Source organism: Cololabis saira, chromosome 22 (assembly GCF_033807715.1).
Source record: "Cololabis saira isolate AMF1-May2022 chromosome 22, fColSai1.1, whole genome shotgun sequence".
Taxonomy (NCBI): Eukaryota; Metazoa; Chordata; class Actinopteri; order Beloniformes; family Belonidae; genus Cololabis; species Cololabis saira.
This window is the reverse complement of record NC_084608.1, coordinates 4,789,214-4,808,111: the sequence shown is the minus strand read 5'-3', so window position 1 is coordinate 4,808,111 and position 18,898 is coordinate 4,789,214. Positions and strand designations below refer to the sequence as shown.

The 18,898-nt window shown below is 40.9% G+C and overlaps 1 protein-coding gene across 7 annotated transcripts in view; it reads left to right on the top strand.

Annotated features, from left to right (window-relative positions):
- Positions 1–2,427: 2,427 nt before the first annotated feature.
- The window catches only part of LOC133423701 (microtubule-associated protein 4), a 153,010-nt gene continuing 136,539 nt past the window's right edge, over positions 2,428–18,898 (top strand). For 3 of the 7 annotated variants that reach the window (XM_061713997.1, XM_061713999.1, XM_061713995.1), the window contains exon 1: positions 2,622–2,767. The gene's annotated coding sequence lies outside the window, so the exon portion shown is untranslated. Of the gene's footprint in view, positions 2,559–2,621; positions 2,768–18,898 lie in introns of those variants that run through there. The other 4 variants (XM_061713996.1, XM_061713998.1, XM_061713994.1 and 1 more) reach the window with 3 other exon arrangements.

The following is an 18,898-nucleotide window of genomic DNA, read 5'->3' as shown; positions in this document are numbered from 1 at the left end:
TTCTAATTGAATAATTCCTCTCCTTTTCTATGCTCCATTATGTGAATGTAAATGCTTATTTATTTATTTATTCATATGCACCTTTTAATTCTTAGAGCGCCTTGTTTTTTGTATTCCTTACAAGAATCCCCATTGTTTTCCCTTTCTTTTCATATTGCATTTAAATTGATATTTGTCCATTGTCCTCTTTGAGAGTTTGTGTATTTTCAATCCTCTGCTGCCTGGAGCTGAAGTCTGCCCTCTCACCACTAGGGGGCACTACAACCCCACTTTAAGAAAAGAGGAAGCTGCTTTTTAAAGCTCAGCTGCCGGGAACTCGTAATTTCTTCATGTCCGTATAGTTAATAATCTACAATCGATCCAAATACCAATCAGATTTTTTTAAATGATAATGCTCACAGAGATGTGTGTATTTTAATTATGTTAAAAGAAAAAAAAAGACTTTTTGTTAAACTAACATTAATCAACCCCCTTGTATTCAGCTCCCCCGTCTGTAATTGACATTAATCACTTTGCATGACACACATGTGTCCAGTACTTCAGTGTTTGCTGTGATTTCTCTCGGCCCGGCGTCATTCCGGTGCCAGGGGGTTTTCCTGGCCGGTGTCCTGTCGATCCATGCTACCCGTTAGAACTGCTGCTTGGTGGTTCTGCGCACGCGCACAGTTTGATTGCCACGCCCATCATTTCTTGCATCCCTTCAGTCCACGCTGAAAAATATTATGTTCATCTACTGTTTTAAATATGTTTTGAAACGAGAAATTGAGACAATTTGTTTGTTTGTGTGCCTTTACTTTTATTTTTTAAATTATTTTATACTTATTATCAATCCAATTTTTTATTCTTTATTTCATTCATTGATAAAATAAAACAACAAACAATTGAATATAAACACAAACGTTCCTAAATTCTGAATGAAAGGGAGCAGAAAGAAGAAGAATCTTATTTAATCTGCCCATTTTTCCGAAGAAATCAATTTACAAAGAACGTAAATTAAAAAAACAACAACAAAATAAACTAAAAACTAAAAATAAAATAGCTGCCAACACAGACAGTCACATTCCTTTTTAGTCCCCCGTAATATTACGACTTTATTCTCGCAACATTAGGCTATGACTTTATTCTCGTAATTTTACGACTTTATTCTCGTAATATTACGATTTTATTCTCGTAATTTTACGACTTTATTCTCGTAATTTCCAATTTTTTGTCTTAGTTTGGCCCTAATCGTCGTACGAACAACAACAAATCACCATTAAATTAAAAGGGTCAAAATATCAAAAAAAAGCAAAACAATTTAACAGTCTCATCCAGAAATAAAGAACAACAGCAAAATAATATGTTAGAGAGGGAACAGGAGGAAGCAGAACGCTTATTTAGTCCTGTCCCTTTGTCACAATATCATATCATATGCCATAGAAAATATAAAAAATAAAAAGTAGAATAAGAAAAGAAAGAAAAAACTAAATAATAACAAAAATAATTAATAAATACAACAGCTAATAAACACAGATCAAGGCATAATTAAACTAGCCTCCTACAATATCCTAAACTCAACTTCTTTGATTTTTACAATTAAAATTTTACAGTACAGTACAGTTTTACTGTGTTTTACTCCCTAAACCACTTCCTTGTCGCTTACCAGGCCGTCATTGTAAATAAGAATGTTCTTAATTACCTGCCTGGTTAAATAAAGGCCAATGACTGAATGAATATCAAATAAAGTGATAGAATTGGTTTTTTTTCCTCTTTATCGTATAATGTTCAAAGTGTAATGCAATTCATGTCATGTCATGTCATATTTGGAAGGATCAAATACTCAACATCCCATATTATCAACTTTAAATCAATATGTCAGGGGTAGCATAATTTGATAGTCCAGTAACATCCTATCAAATAATGCTCCCGTCACTTAATGCATTCAAGTAAAATACTAATCACCTCACTGCCATCGTAGGAGGAATGGCAGCAACTTACACCTCAATTTATCCATTTCAATCCAAATCCAAACACTACATTCAAAAGAACAATTAAAGCCAGTATGTTAAGGAAATATAATGAAATATGTTAGTTACGTTTGATTGACATACCCATTGTCATGAAAGGTATAAACATTGTTGTTGTTGAATGGGACTACAAAGGTAGAAAACCATTAGGTAGCATTTTTCGACAAAGCAGCAGAAATCGACAGAACAGCGGGTCTCCAGTCGGCTCCTCCCGGTGATTGGACTGGCACCGTCCCGTAAAAGGAGGCAAACTTCTCCGCCGTCTGCTCGGCCTGCCCGTCAGAAGGGCATTCGTTGACACGGGGAGGGGCCGGCCCTCAATCCCGAAGCTGTGATTGAACGACGGTGATGTCACTCAGGGCGTAGCGCTTACGCGATTGGCCAACACGAGTGTCGGTCATCATCACGTGTCTGTGATTGGCGCAGTCCGCTCGGGAGCGCAGTAAGTTAGTGTGCGTCCCGCACGGAGTGCACTCTGGGGGTGGGCGGACCGCAGCGGTGACAGCGACGCTCGGAGACTCGACGAAACTGTCAGAAAACAGACAACTAACGGTGAGTGGAGTTTAAACCTGACTTGTCTTGCTTTGACGCACTTTGCTGAGGGCGCTGCTGTTTGCACTGAGAGCGGAGCGGCGTTGGGAGGAGTGGGATGACGGTGATTTTCAGCAGTGATCTCAGCGTGCAGCAGCGCTGTGGGTGTGGGTCCGTGCTGCCTTCACGGCGCCTCGGACACTTTCACTTTCGAGCTGAGGCGGATTAAGGTTGGTGCGGCCCGCCGGAGAACGAGCCCTCCTGGTGAAGTAGCGGTTTTTTAGGTTTACACTGCTTTTGGTTTTCTGAAGCTGCCGTTTTACGATTAGATAAGATAAGATAAGATACGTTTCTGTCATAGTAATAGGTTGACTGGATGATCCCCAAGATCAGGAGAGGTCGACCAGGAAGTTTCTCCGACAGACCGCAAAGTTGTCCAATCATGTCCGTGTGTCTGTCCGCCTGTGTCGCATCTGTCCATTCATTTATACAGGACTGTTTCAGAAAATTAGAATATTGTGATAGTTATTTATTTTCTGTAATGCAATTTAAAAAAACAAAAATGTCATCCATTCTGGATTCATTACAAATCAACTGAAATATTGCAAGCCTTTTATTGTTTTAATATTGCTGATTTTTTGAGATAGGATATTTGAGTTTTCTTAAACTGTAATCCATGATCAGCAATATTAAAATAATAAAAGACTTGCAATATTTCAGTTGATTTGTAATGAATCCAGAATGTATGACATTTTTGTTTTTATAATTGCATTACAGAAAATAAAAAATAAAAAACAATATTCTAATTTTCTGAGACAGCCCTGTAAACTGTGAGGAAGACTGTGGAAATAAAAGTTTCATTCAGAAGTTATGATACTGCATGCTTTAAATACTGCATGCTCACTGAAATACATACTTATAAATTCTCATGTGATGACATTTTATGATTTGTTTTATTATAAAATCATGCAAATTAATGTTCAGAGCAAAATCAAAAATGCTCCCTGACTCAATACAGAGGATCTTTTCAATTCAGGAGACTCCTTATAATCTTAGAGGTGTCTGCAATTTTACTGTATAAAAAGGTATGAAAAGGAGACGTGTCTCCATTATTGGAGTTAAATTCTGGAATGATGCCAACATACATTTAAAAACACGTCATTCTCTTTTGGTTTTTAAGAAAATGGTTTGTAAAACTATTTTTGAAGCTTATAAGTGCAATTGACTATCTGTTAATGTTTCTTTGCTTTTCTGTTGTTTCTTTACTTTTCTATTGTCTCTTTGCTTTTCTGGAGGTTGGTAGCCAAAACAAAATAAAGTTGATAATATAGGACAGGCTTTTATAAGCAGTTTGCTTCTGCCTATGCCTTTTCAGTCATTGTTCAACACATGATTATTGGTTTTGTGTGAAATGTTAATGCTGTGCACAATGTTTTTTGGTGTTGTGTTGTTTTTGTGTTGTCATGATTGAATGAATGAAGTTTATTCAATCTATGCAAGTTCTGCAGGTACAGACTCTTTCAGACTCTATACAGACTCTTTCTCCATATGTCTGGCCATAGCATGAGCAGTAGGTTATTGGTTATGAGAAAGCATTTTTCTCATGCACCTTCATTCATTTAAAATGGAGTCCAAAGTGACGCAGATCTGGACCACCATTGTTTACTATGACGGGCAGTCAGTCCTGCTGGGGATGCTGGTTCCGGACATGGGGTGACTCCCATTTGATTAAGAGAGTGTAATGGTTTTTCTTCATTAGTGGCTACATACAGCTTGCTGTTCTATAAGCACACCTCTAATTGGAAGCTGCATTTGATCATGCCAACCAACATTTAGCATCTTGTAGGCCTGGGACGATAACAAATTTTGCTGGACGATATATTGTCCCACAAATTATTGACGATAAACGATATTATTGTCGACATTGTCGAGACCAAAATAAGCACTTATGTAATGTTAATATATCATAATAATGCAAGTACACCCTTTCAAATGTAATAATTAAACCTTTATTTGACATTGGAGAACTTTTAAATATGCAAAACAATTAAAACAAACGGGGGGTTCGAGCCTTCGTGCCCCCAAGTGCAGACCGTCGGGACGCCCGGTCGCGACGTGCGGGACCCGCCCGGGGACCTCCGCACCCCTCGCAGAAACCGCTACCCCCCAAACAGCAGCTCTCACCCGCAGGGGTGAGAGGATAAGGGAGTGCCGTCTCCGTCGAGCCCCCCGCTTGCGCGGTGGGCGCGGCTGCCGGTGGACTCAGGTCTCCGCGCTGACCGCGTACCACTGTGCCTGCGGAGGCGGACACACGCTCCCATCCACTTGGGGGATCTTGGCGGCGGACGCGTGGGGTGACAGAGCTCATGCTCGTCCCCTCGCCGCGCCGGCGCGCCCGGCAATCACCCGAGCACTGAGCCGCGGGCTGGAGGGAGAGAGTAGAGCCATATGAAATCCGTGTTAACGGAATCGCGGACGGAATCGCGGAAATGACCAATAAAAATGGAATTAGAATAAAACGCGGAATGTTACAGAATTGGCCCTAATCTGGGTTTAAATTCAGTTTTCGGGAGAAAATGGAACATTAGAAATCAAGTGAAGACGGTGGAGCGAGCTTAAGCCACGCACGCGAACGCGCATATACACAACACACACGTGCTGCTGTTTACATCATGATCGTCAAATGGTTTTACATTTTAATTTGAAGGTTTAACAGGATGTTCAATGTGTTTATGTGAGTTAAGATAACTGACCAGCGTCCTCCATGCAGTTGTGCTGTGTGTTAGGGCGGAAACAGAGCTCTCTGATTTTCACAATAAAATGGTACGGGCGTGTACTTCCACTTCCACAGTGCTCCACAAAAAACAATGACATCCAAGCGAGCGGCTCCCTCCCCTCTAGGGTCTGCAAAAAAGTTACGGAACTCCACGCTAAGTGCTACATACAGAGCAGAGCAGTACGCTGACTTCTATGCATCAGGCAACAAGCTTTTTTGTAAATATTGTCAACATACGGTGGACTGGACTCGAAAAAACACGTGCGACGATCACATAGCCTCCAAAAGCCATGTAAGGAACAAGGAAAAACAACGTGCTTCTCAAAGCACACCAGCCCTGCAAACAACCATAACATCAAGTACCTCATCAGGAGACGCAAGGCGAGAGTTTGTTCAAGACTTTGTGGCTGTTTGCACATTAATGATATAAAGCAGTGATTCTTAACCATAGGGCCGCGGCCCACACTTGGGCCGCGAGCGCCATCTAGTGGGCCGCAAAGATTATTACAGGGGAAGAAAGAAAAACTGCAAAACTGTTCAATTGTTAAGATGTGTTTATATTAATTTATTATAAAAATATGTTGAGACAATTAACAAAGAAAAGGGGAAATTCAAACTGCTGGTAAAGAAATAAAATAAGATAGCATTTGAAATAAAATAAAATCTATTTTATTTTTAAGAGAGAAAAATATGTGTAATTAAAGTTACACATGTTAAGTTGCAAATATTTATATATTTATTATTTCTCTTTAAAATGTAATTGAACAGTATTTCACTAATTTCAGGCACTTTAAACATTAAATGGACTGTTATATATTATTAAATTGTGGACATTTATTCATTTCCACTTACCAGACACTTTTTTTTATGGTAAAAATGACAATAAAAAGCAAAATACAGAATTCAGAAATATTAAAATGGAAAAAACGGAATTTGAGAAAAAATAAAACGGAATTGGGCAAAAAATAAAACGGATTTCATATGGCTCTAGGAGAGAGACGGCCGGCCTCCGGGCCGCCACTGCCCCTCTCCTCTCCACCCGCGCTCTCCTTTTTCCTCGCCTACGACCTCAGATTAGACAACCCGCTGAATTTAAGCATATTACTAAGCGGAGGAAAAGAAACTGGGGTCTGCCCGGGGGATTCGACTCGGGGGATTCAACCCGAGGCTCCGCCTCCCTCCACAGATACAAAGAGTCTGAATGATTGACAAGATGGTTCACTCCGTTCATTTTTTTCCGCTAAAGAACAAAAGCGCCCAGTGCTAAGACCGATGCACAGAGTGAGCCCTCTTGTCATCCAGTGTGTTTGGAGGCCGTAGACGAAGAAAACAAATATGCGTGCATATGGCCATTTATTTAGGCCGGAAAAACTATTGAGTCCATTTTCATTTATCGTGCGATTAATTGATTTATTGATTATCGTCCCAGGCCTAGCATCTTGTATTTTTTGCAGACAGAAATGTTAAAACTGGAAACAGTGTACTTCCTGAAGTGCATATACTTTTTTGTCATTATCAGTGTTTTGTATATTTTCCCGAACAGATCGTTGATTTGTGAATATGGACACTTTTTTGTGTGTGCGTTACTTTCCAGTTTGGAGTGCACTTTGTTTACAGGAACCAACTTTGGGATGAATGTGATATCTGTTGTAGGCGGGAAAATCTGGAACAGCCTTCTATCTACAATAAGGAATTGTCCATCATACGCTTCCTTCAAGGGAAATCTCAAGGAATGGCTTAAAACGTGATCATTAATTGTTTATTGTATTAACAATTGCAGTGTTATTCGATTGTTAATTGTTGTTGATATTCAGTATGTTTCCATGCAGCAAAGAAATCGTATTTCTGATGGTATCAGATAAACATCCAGAAGACCCAATCACTTGTCTGAGTTTACATGCTGTTCAGAGAATGGGATAAATGTCCAGAGCATGGCTGACTCCGTGATGCTATGTGGCGCTGTAACCACGGTAACCAATGGTAACCATTTCAACAAAGAGACACTTCCGGTTGTTTTGTTTGGCACCAATGTTACGCCTTCCGTATATTTTTCCACTTTATTTTGATCTGCTCCGGTGTCCTGATGAAGCTTCTGCCATCTCTTTTGCAATCTTTTTAAAGGTGTTTAAACAACTATTTAAGACGGGCCGTCTCCTTTCACTTCCGGGTGAATGCCCCACAAGAAATTCTCCAGCATGCGCAGACTGCAATATCTGATGTCTCCGTATACATGGCGTTAAAATTCCAACTCTGAACGAATTATCTAGGTGTTGCTATCCGATTATTAAATGTCCGAAGTAGATCGGATTGAGGTGTTTAAATGCAGTTTAAAAGTCCGAGCGATGTCTTATACGATCAGAAATCCCATTGAACTGCTGCATGTAAACGTACTGACTGTGTATTGTGTAATGTTGATTGTATCTTACTGCGTCTTGCCGGGGGACGGCTAATGCAAATTAGCCTTTTGGCTACAATTGGGTATATTTACATTTTAAAATGTTTATCAATGTACGATGTCCCTCTACACAAAATAAAGTTAAATTAATGAAATGAAACTCATAAATCCTTGCATATGCAAAGTCAAACAAAAGCACAACCTTTTATGTAAAGCAAGCTGTCTTCCAGCTGTGCTGCACCAGGACGGTACGGTTTATCTCCAGAAAATGCCATGAAGAGAAATCCCAGCAGAGCCGATGGTTGTCCTCCCTCCTCCCAGCCTCCAGGCCTGACTCCTGCCATCCAGATTACTCCCCAATCCACCACCAGCCAGATTACTGGCTGGAAAATAAGAGGTGGGACTGATCTAAGGCCCTGAATTCATTATGGACCTGATCCAGTCACATCCCTTAAATGTCCTGAGGCCTGGTTGCTTTGCTGTAAGCCGAGCGAAAAGATCAGGCTTTAGCTCTGACGTGCTCGGAGTATTTCTGACAACCAGGGTGACAGTGGGAAAGCATATGCTTTCATTTAACCTGTTTACCCTGCCGATGCATTGATAGCTGCCCCTCCTCACAAAAAAATCAAAAAAGCAATATTTTATTTAAAAAGAAAGAAAAATAAACTGCACTGTGCAGCAACTATTCAAAACCATCTCCCTCCAAGTAAATGTCCGTCTGATTAGCCAAATGTATTATTTATATTGAGAGAGTGAATAATTGGCACTTGGGGAACTGGATGTGGATGTTGTGATGATGGAACATTTCCATATATTTAGCCCTGCTGGAGCCCCACTGTGCCATGCTTTAAACTGCAGATGTTGCTGCATCTGTAACCAAGATATTAAATAGTAATGAGCTTTTCTAGCTCAAACTCTTATGGCGCTTTTCCACTAGTACCTACTCAGCCCGACTCGACTCGCCTCGGTTTGGTTCTTTCCCACTAGGGGTCTAAAGTGCCGAGTAGATACTTTTCTGTATCTATTCTGCCGAGGTCCTAAGCTGCTGAGTCGGCTGTATCTGACATCATCACACTACAGGCCACCGATTGGTCGGGGGGTTGGAGTCAGACGTCTGAGTCAGGAGGAGGAAATCAGAGAAAGAGACTCTGACGGCTTCTTGTTCATTTTATTCAACCAGCAATGGCAGCAAAAGTCTGTTTGGTGATCCAACTCTGAGGTGCAGATGTTCATAAACCTGGTGCTGAGGAGAGAATTAAAAAGGGATCTAGACGGGCAATAAGGAACGACCAGATCTACCAGGAGCTCTGTCTCTTCATAGCTGCTCACGGCTCCAGCTGACTTTTCAGCAGCGCAGAGACAAACAAAAAAAAATTAAGAAGCGTCACCGCTTGAAGCTTCTCTCACTCTCATTTTTAACTTGATATCAAACACAAGCCACAGACCCAGCAGCACATCTATCATCTCCTCCAGGTTCTACATGTTTAGTGTTGTTGTCTTCTCCGTTTAGATCACACAATGAAATATGTCACAGCAGCTTCTCCAACCTCCTACTTCTGCTCCATTGCTGTGCTGAATTGTTGTGGAAAAGAAACCAGGCCAAGTTGAGATGAGTAGAGCCGAGTAGGTACTAGTGGAAAAGCGCCATTGGGGAACTGGATGTGGATGTTGTGATGATGGCAAATTTCCGTATATTTAGCCCTGCTGGACACCCAGTGTGCCATGCTTTAAACTGCAGATGTTGCTGCATCTGTAACCAAGATATTAAACAATAATGACCCATCTATGGGTCTACTTTACATCTTAGGGCTGGTTTGCTGTGTATAATGTGACAAATCAATGGAAATGTCAGATATATTTCATCCAACAGGTTTGGACCGCCAGCTTTTCTGGCTCAAACTCTTAGAAGATGAAGTGAGATATGGGCCTTGGTTTAAAGACTCAGGGCAGCTCTCCTTTGCTAAAGGTTTTCAGATGTAATAAAACAAGAGACATGTCTGACAGCTCCTGGGGTTTAGTCAGCTGGTACATAGAATAGTGGGTCAGAGAAGAATCCTTGAATGTCGTGATTGAAGAGCCCCTGATTTGAAAAGGGATCGGCCGTAGAAATGTCAGCAGTGTTTGACAGCATCTGCACATGACGAATGTGGAGGGAACTCGAGGTGTTCAGTCTGCATCTCCGGTTCAGTGAAACATTTACAAGTCAGTTTATAATTTGCTATGCTGTCTGATGTGGGTTTCAGGATCAAAGCTCTGCCAAACCTTGTTTGATACCGTCAGAAACCTCCTCCTTTTAAACCAGTTAAGAAACATACGCAATTTAAAAGAAATATAACTGATCTTAACATAGACAGAAGCATAAAATCCCCGTCAATGGGGGTTGATGTCATAACAGCTTTTATATTGTTGTAAATTATTAATGAAGTCCTGCTTAATGAGCGTGTTCAAGCAAAATAAGATGCATATGTGACTGAAGGAAGAGTTCCTACATGTAAGGGGAAGAAATACAACGGATAAACTCTGATTTCTTCTTTTACCTCATGCTGTAGATTTGTACAAGTCTTGTACAAGCTTGATATTCAAGTTTTTCATTTCTATGTAACTTGGCTTGTAGATTTCAAAGTCAGATTATTCATAGCCAATGCATTTCATATACTTGGCACAAAAGGCTTTAGCTTCTGTAGATAAGAGCTGTGGACCCCAGTGTCTACTGAAGAGATGCACTTGGACTTGACTTTGACACCTCTACCATCCACCATCTGGCATCTTACTTTTATCATTATCATCATTATTGTTGTTAGTCTCAAATAGTTCATTTGTGGTCCATTAAATGACCTTCAGTATTTGTTGCCTATATTAAAGCTTATCTCACTATTGATGTATTTCATTCAGCTCAGAATATAAAAGAGGGAAGGGAGAGGAAGAAGAATAAATAATGGAAGGAAGGGCTAAGTCAGGAAATGATGAGCATGGTAGAAGGGGAGGCAAGGAAGGAAGGAAGGAAGGAAAGCAATAAGTAAGAGAGGAAGTATTTCCCCCAACGAGTGAGTTCCTAGAGTTATTCAGCTGGCAAGATCTTGAGCTGTGGAATGTCATTGACCTGAGAGTAAATGACTCACAGTTTGGTCCTCCGCCCTAATTCCTGCACGAAACTGTTCCCCTTAAGGTTAAACGTCTTCTCTTCTCATCTTCTCACCATGTTATACAGCACATCTTTCTAAATGTAAGACACCAGTGAAAGGTGGGGCTTAGTTAAACTGATGATTACATCATGATGGGGGTTGTCCCTTCTGGAGCAGGACACCATCAAGGGCGTGAGGGTGCCGTCTAGGAATAAGGAAGCAGAAGACATCTATTATCCATCTCTTTCCCGGCCTTTGTTGGGGGAAGATTAGTTTTTGAGGAGGACCGTTTTATTCCTGACATGAGTAGACTCAACTGTGTCCTTGTATATTGATATTGTTGTTAAAGAACTGAATACTCAAATATTTCAGTTAATGTCTGTCGTGTCACCGAAGAGCTCCAACCACAATGTCCTTAAGCCTCAAGGTTGGTTTTAGATTCCTCAGATGTTACAACCGATAGTCCGAAGACAAACAACATTGGTCGTCAAGAGCGTGGAGTAGCTGGAGTAGCGGACGCGTCTGTTTTCAGGTCGGACCAGTCTGGCTATGTGACCCGCCGTTCATCTCTACCATTGAAATCTGTTGGATATTTCAAAGCATCATCCGTTGACATCATTCAGAGACAAATAACCATGGATACTAACACTGAAGTCTCCAGATCATTTAGAATCACCAGTCAGCATGGAAAAAAAGTACACAATCGCAGGGAAAACATGTAAACTCCACGCAGCAAGACCTCCACTGAGACTGCAGCCCTAATCATCACGTCATGGTGTTCACCATGTAGCGTAGTTGGTGTCTAACATTTTAGCCATTTTAAAGAAATTCCTCCAAACACCATCGATAAGCCAATACGTCCACGGCAAAGGTTTGGATAGACATCCTGAATACACAGAGCCTCAGTAAGGCTGCGTTCTTCTTTTGGCATGTAGATACCTCATATACAATCAGACATTGTTGTTTATTGCAATATAATGATGCTGTGTTAAAGTCATGTCCGTAAAGTGAGGGTTTGTGCTCAAAGGGTCAGATGACCAGAAAACGCTGAAATACTTACAAGCAGACCATCGTATTATTATTGTTATTATTATTATTTAGGGCTGTCAGGTGATTAAAAAAATTGAGAGATTAATTAATTATGTGGTGTAATTAATTCATCTAATTAAGATTTTTTTCAATCTCATCTAAAAATTGCTGAGAAAAGCCCTCAACTTGAGGTATTTTCCTTTGAATTCATTATATTATTGTGGCAGATCAAAACATTGATATATAAATGTATGAAGTAATTTATTTATTTATTTAACAGACTTGAACAGATGTAGTCCTAGCCATTTACATCTTCTTAGCAAGAATATTCGCCAGCCTCTCTGTCGCAGACATTCGCATGGGGTGCAGGTTACTCTCCTTGAGTCTAGTTTAGCGAAGAGCGTTGCTGTGGCAACATCGTTGCTGCTCACGTTAGCTGTGGCTGCGCTCGCGTCCGGGTGCTTTGCGTTTATGTGGGAAGCTAAACTTGAGCTGTTTCGGTGGTAAACAAAGTTCTTCCCACCAAGACATATCACTCTACCTTTATCAAAGGTGCCTTCGGGGCGTTTTAGAAATGTAAATTCCTCATTCACTGGACCGAAAACTTTCACATGCTCCTCCATTTTCACCTCTTCTTCACCAGTGAAGGAATGTGATTTTCTGAAAGTCAGAGACCATAAAAAATGCAGAGAGATTGTTCTAGACGTAGTTGTGAAAGGATCCAGATACCTGATGGAATAAAATAATGTGAACTTTTTTTCCTACTACATTTATTCTTGTGAAATTACATTTGATGATTTGTTGTCTTTTATTTTCTGAGGGTGCCAGAATGCTTGTAAACTTTGTTGTAAAATGATGCTAGATGTGGTGAAAAGTTCCCTCGACCCAAGCGTATGGGGTGTTGATATATAAGCACGCCACAACCTCCATACAAAGAAAATTTTCAAGGACTCATTTGGTTTTGCCTGAAAAAATAAATATATGACTGATCTGTTGTCAAACCCCCTTGGGTTTTTCCCATTATGCTTGATGTCCTCGTGGCGGCTTAGCCAGCTGACTGGCAGGTGAGGGGGACTGGAGGGTGAGGGGGACTAATTAATGTCAACATATGATTGTCTTCATTTATGCATTGACAGTCAACTATGGTCATGGTAATAATGAAACGCATTTAATATGAAACCTGAAAAAAGGACTAGAAACGGGCCACTGGCCAGAATTTGCTGATGTTTCAGCTTGACTGGTGGCCAATGAAGTAGGCTTTTAGAAATTGAATTTCCTTAATCAACAAAACTGAACCAACTACAGGGCTTTCTGACTGTGTGTTGGGGGTTTATAGTGTCTAGAGTCTAATGAGTAGTGGTGTTTTCTGACCTCTGACCGTTGTCTCGGCTCAACTGACTGGGGACAAGTGAACATTTCCATCGACAAGTGAGATGAGCAGAGAGGCGTGAGAGATGTGGAGCTCAGTAATCTCGTGATAACGTGAGCGTGCCAGACTCCGCTGTGGGACAGAGGGCTGCAGATGTTCGAGGGCCATTTGTACGTCATAAGAGTGTGTAGGTTCCCAAACATGTGATGGAAGCTAGGCCTGTGCTGAAAAAAAATCGATTTTCCGATTCTAAATCGATTTGTATATCTAAAGATCGATTTTTTTTTTTTATTTTTTTTTTTTTTCATCATTACATTACAACTTTTTGTATTTTTTTGTTTATGCCCAAAAAAGTAATGTTTTGTTGGACACAAAAATTACTACAGCCATGTTTTTGCCTTTTAAATATGTTAATGAAAACATTAAAATTTTCAGTTATAATTGCATAAATTGTCTATATTTCATTACTTTATATACTGTCTTGGGGTTATGTTTGCATAAAATGCTAAAAACCAAATTCTCAAAAAAAAAAAAAGAAATAGACTGAAAATGGAAAAAATTTAAACGGAACGTGGGAAAAACTAAAAGCGATTTCATACGTCTCTGTTTGCTGCCCTGGATCTGTTTGATAATTCTGCCACACGATGTTTCTGAAAGCAGTTCTATCAGCATTCTGGGAGGTGATTGGTTTCATTAGCTGCAATACTTGCTGTTGAATCTCAATATAATACTAGTATTAATAAGTTGCAGAACTACAGTCATATAATTCATGCAACAGCTCAAAAAACTGTTTTAATAACACCAACCTGAATCGAATCAAATCTTGACATTTGAATCGATCTCCAGCCCTAATGGAAACTGTGGTAACCAACTGCTTAAACATTTGTAATTTTTTGTCAGCTAAACAGTATTTGAATGAAGCTCTCTTCTTCCACCACATGGAGATTTCAAAGAGCTCCGTGTGACTGTGACACTGAGGTAGTTGTGTGCATGTTATGTAGTGCGAATGCCGACATGGGTGAATGAATGTGCATGTGTTTGGGGCAAGAAGGGACCCGTCTGAGATTGCGTGACAACGACGGATTGAATGAACGAAATGATGAAGGGATGGAGAGCAGCTCGGAAGAATGGGAGGGTACAGAGTGAGCCGGACGCTGTAATCCCTCTCACAACAGCAGCAGCTGGACTCGTGTGTCAGCAAGCGGGCTTTCCTGCTGCCGACGAGCCCTGCCGGGAATTACAGCGCAGGCTCAAGAGATGTCACATAGAGTGATGCAAAGGTGGATCAGGGATGCCATTAAAATACCTGTTTGTATCAGTAAAATAACTCAAATAATCCACTATGTTGCTTACAAATAGTCTCCGAATGTAGCGTCAGCACTTTAAGTAACGCTTGCTATTCATCACATAGGGTAATCACGCACTTTAAGAAAGCTTTCTAGTTGTTGTGTTGTGAGTGTTTGTAAGAGATGTTGTGATCATCCACAGCTGTAGAAATGAATATGATCCATGAATTTGCATTGTTAAATGATTACAGGTTCCTGATCCCATTTTTTTTATTTTGTTAACAAAAGCATCAGAATATCATTGAACTCAACGAATCACAACTTTGAAGGGATTATCAAATTTCTTCCTCTGCAATGTAAAAGATCACGACATGACTCAAGGACGCTAAGAGAATACCTGTCAAAGTAAACAATGCTCTTTAAGTCTTTAAATGCACACCAACAAACCCTGAGATCTAAAATAGCCCCACTTCAATTCATTTCAAAGTTTTACTTTTCGAAAAGATTGTCAAACGCTACCGTACGCCTCTTAGGTCATGGGTAGCAGTGATGTCTCTGGGCTTGGAGGAATCTCGGGTGGGGCGCTTTTCCACTAGTACCTACTCAGCCAGGCCCGGCTCGCCTCCACTCGGTTTTGCGCTTTTCCACCAGGGGTCTAACGTGACGAGTAGATAGTTTTCTGCATCTATTCTGCCGAGGTTCTAAGCAGCTGAGTCGGCTGTATCTGACATCATCACACTACAGGCCACCGATTGGTCGGGGGGTTGGAGTCAGATGTCTGAGTCAGGAGGTGGAAATCAGAGAAAGAGACTCTGACGGATTCTTGTTCATTTTATTCGAAAGGCAATGGCAGTGCAAAAGTCTGTTTCATGATCCAACTCTGAAGTGCAGATGTTCATAAACCTGGTGCTGAGGAGAGAATTAAAAAGGGATCTAGAAGGGAGATAAGGAACGACCAGATCCACCAGGAGCTCTGTCACTTCATACCTGCTCACGGCTCCAGCTGACCTTTCAGCAGCGCCGAGACAAACTAAAAAAATGAAAGCGTCTCCGCTTGAAGCTTCTCTCACCCTTATTTTTTAACTTGATATCGAACACAAGCCACAGAGCCAGCAGCACATCTATCATCTCCTCCAGGTTCTACATCTTTAGTGTTGTTGTCTTCTTCGTTTAGATCACACAATCAAATACGTCACAGCAGCTTCACTCCAACCTCCTACTTCTGCTCCAGGTGATGAATTGTTATGGAAAAGAAACCAGTCAGAGTTGAGATGAGTAGAGCCGAGTAGGTACTAGTGGAAAAGTGCCATTAGACATTATGGAGAGACAAATCAGTTGGAATAAATAGATGTGCTCCACATCAAAAATGTAAGGGACCATCCATAAACAATGTGGCAGGCAAGGCTCAGTCAAGTTATATTGGTGTACTTGGCAGAAGTTGTTTCAACTTCTGTGATGGTAGCATCAATGTAGAAAGGTACATTTGTCCACTTTTCTTTTTTTTTTTTTTAACATATTTTCCCACATTTTTAGAGTTGGGGCACGTCCATTCATCCTGTACTCGCCAAGCTGTAAATGCAGTGTTCCTCACGTTCAGCCATTTCCCTCCTGCATGCGTGATTCAGATGAACGGAGCATTACCAAACTTGTGCATGACCTACCAGTGGTGACTCATTCATTTGAATCAGGTGTGTAGGGAAACGGCACAACCTGGCCCTCAAGCTCTGGAGATGAGCAACACTGGTGCAGGCTCTGGCTGGAGCTCAACTTCTGCTTCTACATTTAAAAACATACTTGTCGTCATATTTTCTGGCTTTCATCTAGATTCTTTTTGTTTAGCTGCTACTGTTTGGAGGTCAGTATTTGAGTGATTGGACGGGTTGTTCAGGCATTTCTGTGATAACAGGAAGACAATGGGCAGCAAACATTGACTTTAGCTTTGTTTAATCCTGCTCATTCCTGGTCGTACAGCTAAAAATGAGCGGTTTGATAATAGCTTGGCTGCCTAAAGAAAGTTATTGGTGTGTGGTAGCCTCATGGCTACAGAAGTGGGCTGGGCCTGGAGGAACTAACTTTATGGTAAAATGACAGTTTTTGATTTTGGAGTTGGGTTTTTCATTTCCAACCCCTCCTTCTCAGTTTAGGGTTAAGGTTAGGGGTGAAACCGAACCCGTCTTCTCCAGCTTTAAGAAATTACCCACTTTATGTACTTTGTATGAAATGCAATGCGGCTCGTTTGTCAGAATACATGCATCATGATTCCCAAAAGATCAGATTTGTCTTTTTTGTCTTCACAAAATTAAATTTTATTAATTCTAATATTTATTTATTCTCTATGAATAAGTTTCACAGTTAACGATAACGTTTTATGTCCGGCGGAGGGTAGCAGTTGTAGCTTGTTAGCTACTAGCAAGTTCTCAGACCTCTAGGGACTTTTTTTTTTTTTTTTTTTTTTTAAAGGACTGTAGCACCTTTCTTTAGATATTATTAAAGACTTTTGTAGATTTCACTCTTCTGAGCAAGCAGCCGGTGCTGCCGTGGGCCCCCTCTCATGTAGCCATCCCATCATCAGCTGCAAAGGAATTGTGCAGCCGCAAATCCAAAATTGGCTGAACTTGCACTGCTGCAAGCGCTATTGAATAATGAATCATTATTACTTATATATATAATTCTAATTAATGGATGATGAGAATAAATATTGAATGGTGGTGCACTGACCTAAGGACGAGGCTGGGGATTGTGACATCAAAAAAAAGAAATGAATCGACAAGATAAAGTTCATTTGTAGTTCTGCGACTGCATTGCTGCAGCAGCTTCCACTGTTGGCATTATGATTTCGCAAATGGACTTGGAGACTTTCCACATGCCTGACTCCCATTACCATCAATACAGATCCTGGTAAAAACGTTATGCTGGTCTGTTAACTAGACTTTTAAAGGAGGATAATGTGAGCCTAACTGCTTTCTGAGCTATAATTCCTTTTTCTTTTTTTTAAATTAATTCGCAATCTCATAAAATAAGATTTATGATTCTTATTTGATTCTGCCAATATTTGTTTTTCTTCCCCCACCCCAGTTATTTAGTGTTAAAGCTGAGACTGCTGTGCAACACACAGAAGGGAATGCCCTCTGTCATGTCCTCGACCTGGATGCTTGGGTGCCAGTACCAACTGTCTGTTTTGGGATTAGCGTTTGACCACTCTGTGTGTGTATCTGTGAGTGCGTATCTTCATGCTGCTTTGCATTCCATTGCGATGTGTAAAGCTTCACATTTTCAACAATAGGGGACAGAAATGTGTGCATGTGTGTGTGTGTTGGGGGGGGTTAAGGCCACGGGAACATACAGGGAGTCCATTCAGCCGGGCCCTGCTGCTGTGTGTGCTCTTCAAAGGGAGGGAAAGAACATTATATAAAGTGTCTGCATAACTACCTGCATGTCTATCTCTTGCTGTCTCCCTGCTCTCTGAAATGCACTCTAATGGGCTTCAGCAAGTGCCAGATTATAAAAGCATCTCCTGAGAGTCCTGTGTAATTCTGTTATACACATACAAACTAACAGTCAAATGCTAAACACTGGCCCTTTGACGGGGCTCTCAAACAGACCCACTGTGAGCTCCATCAACGCACTTGTGTGGATGGGAAAGCAGCAGGGTACATGCTGACATATGCAGACACACACACACACACACACACACACACACACACACACACACACACACACACACACACACACGCATACGTCACAAAAGTGCACATATTACCGTTGCTCAAAGTGGAGCTCTGTGAATGAAACCAAACATCAAAGCAACACTGCCTGGTTGTCATCCAGTCACCAAGCTGGTCTTTGCTCGTGTGGTCCGTTTGTTAATTGAACTCAATTTAAAAAAAAAAAAAAAAAAACAATATATAAGATAGATTTGGATATTACTACTAATATATAGATACAATTTGGTGGAATCTGGTGAGTATGATACGCTGCTAATGCAGTCTTTCTAAATATTAACATTCTGTTAAAGAAGGAAGAGAACATTCTGTTATGGGGAGGTGATAGTCTAGTGGCTACAGAGGTGGGCTTGGGTCTAGAGGACCCAGGTTCAACCCCCGGGAATGAACAACCTTGGGCAACCCTGAGCAAGGCCTTAACCCTAATTGCTCCATGTTGTGCGTGTCTGGGCCGTGTCTTTAGTTTTACCGCTTCTAAAGCCTTTTTCTGTGCTTCATTCTGAGGGGCGGGGCTATGATAATGAGGCTCTGCGCTGATTGGCTGCTTGAATGACGTGTAGCAGGGGAGGAGACAAAGCGTCGCTCCGGGGAGAAGATCATACAAATATAAATTACATAAAAAAACGGAACTTACCGCTGACTCGTGTGCAGTTGCCGGGTCC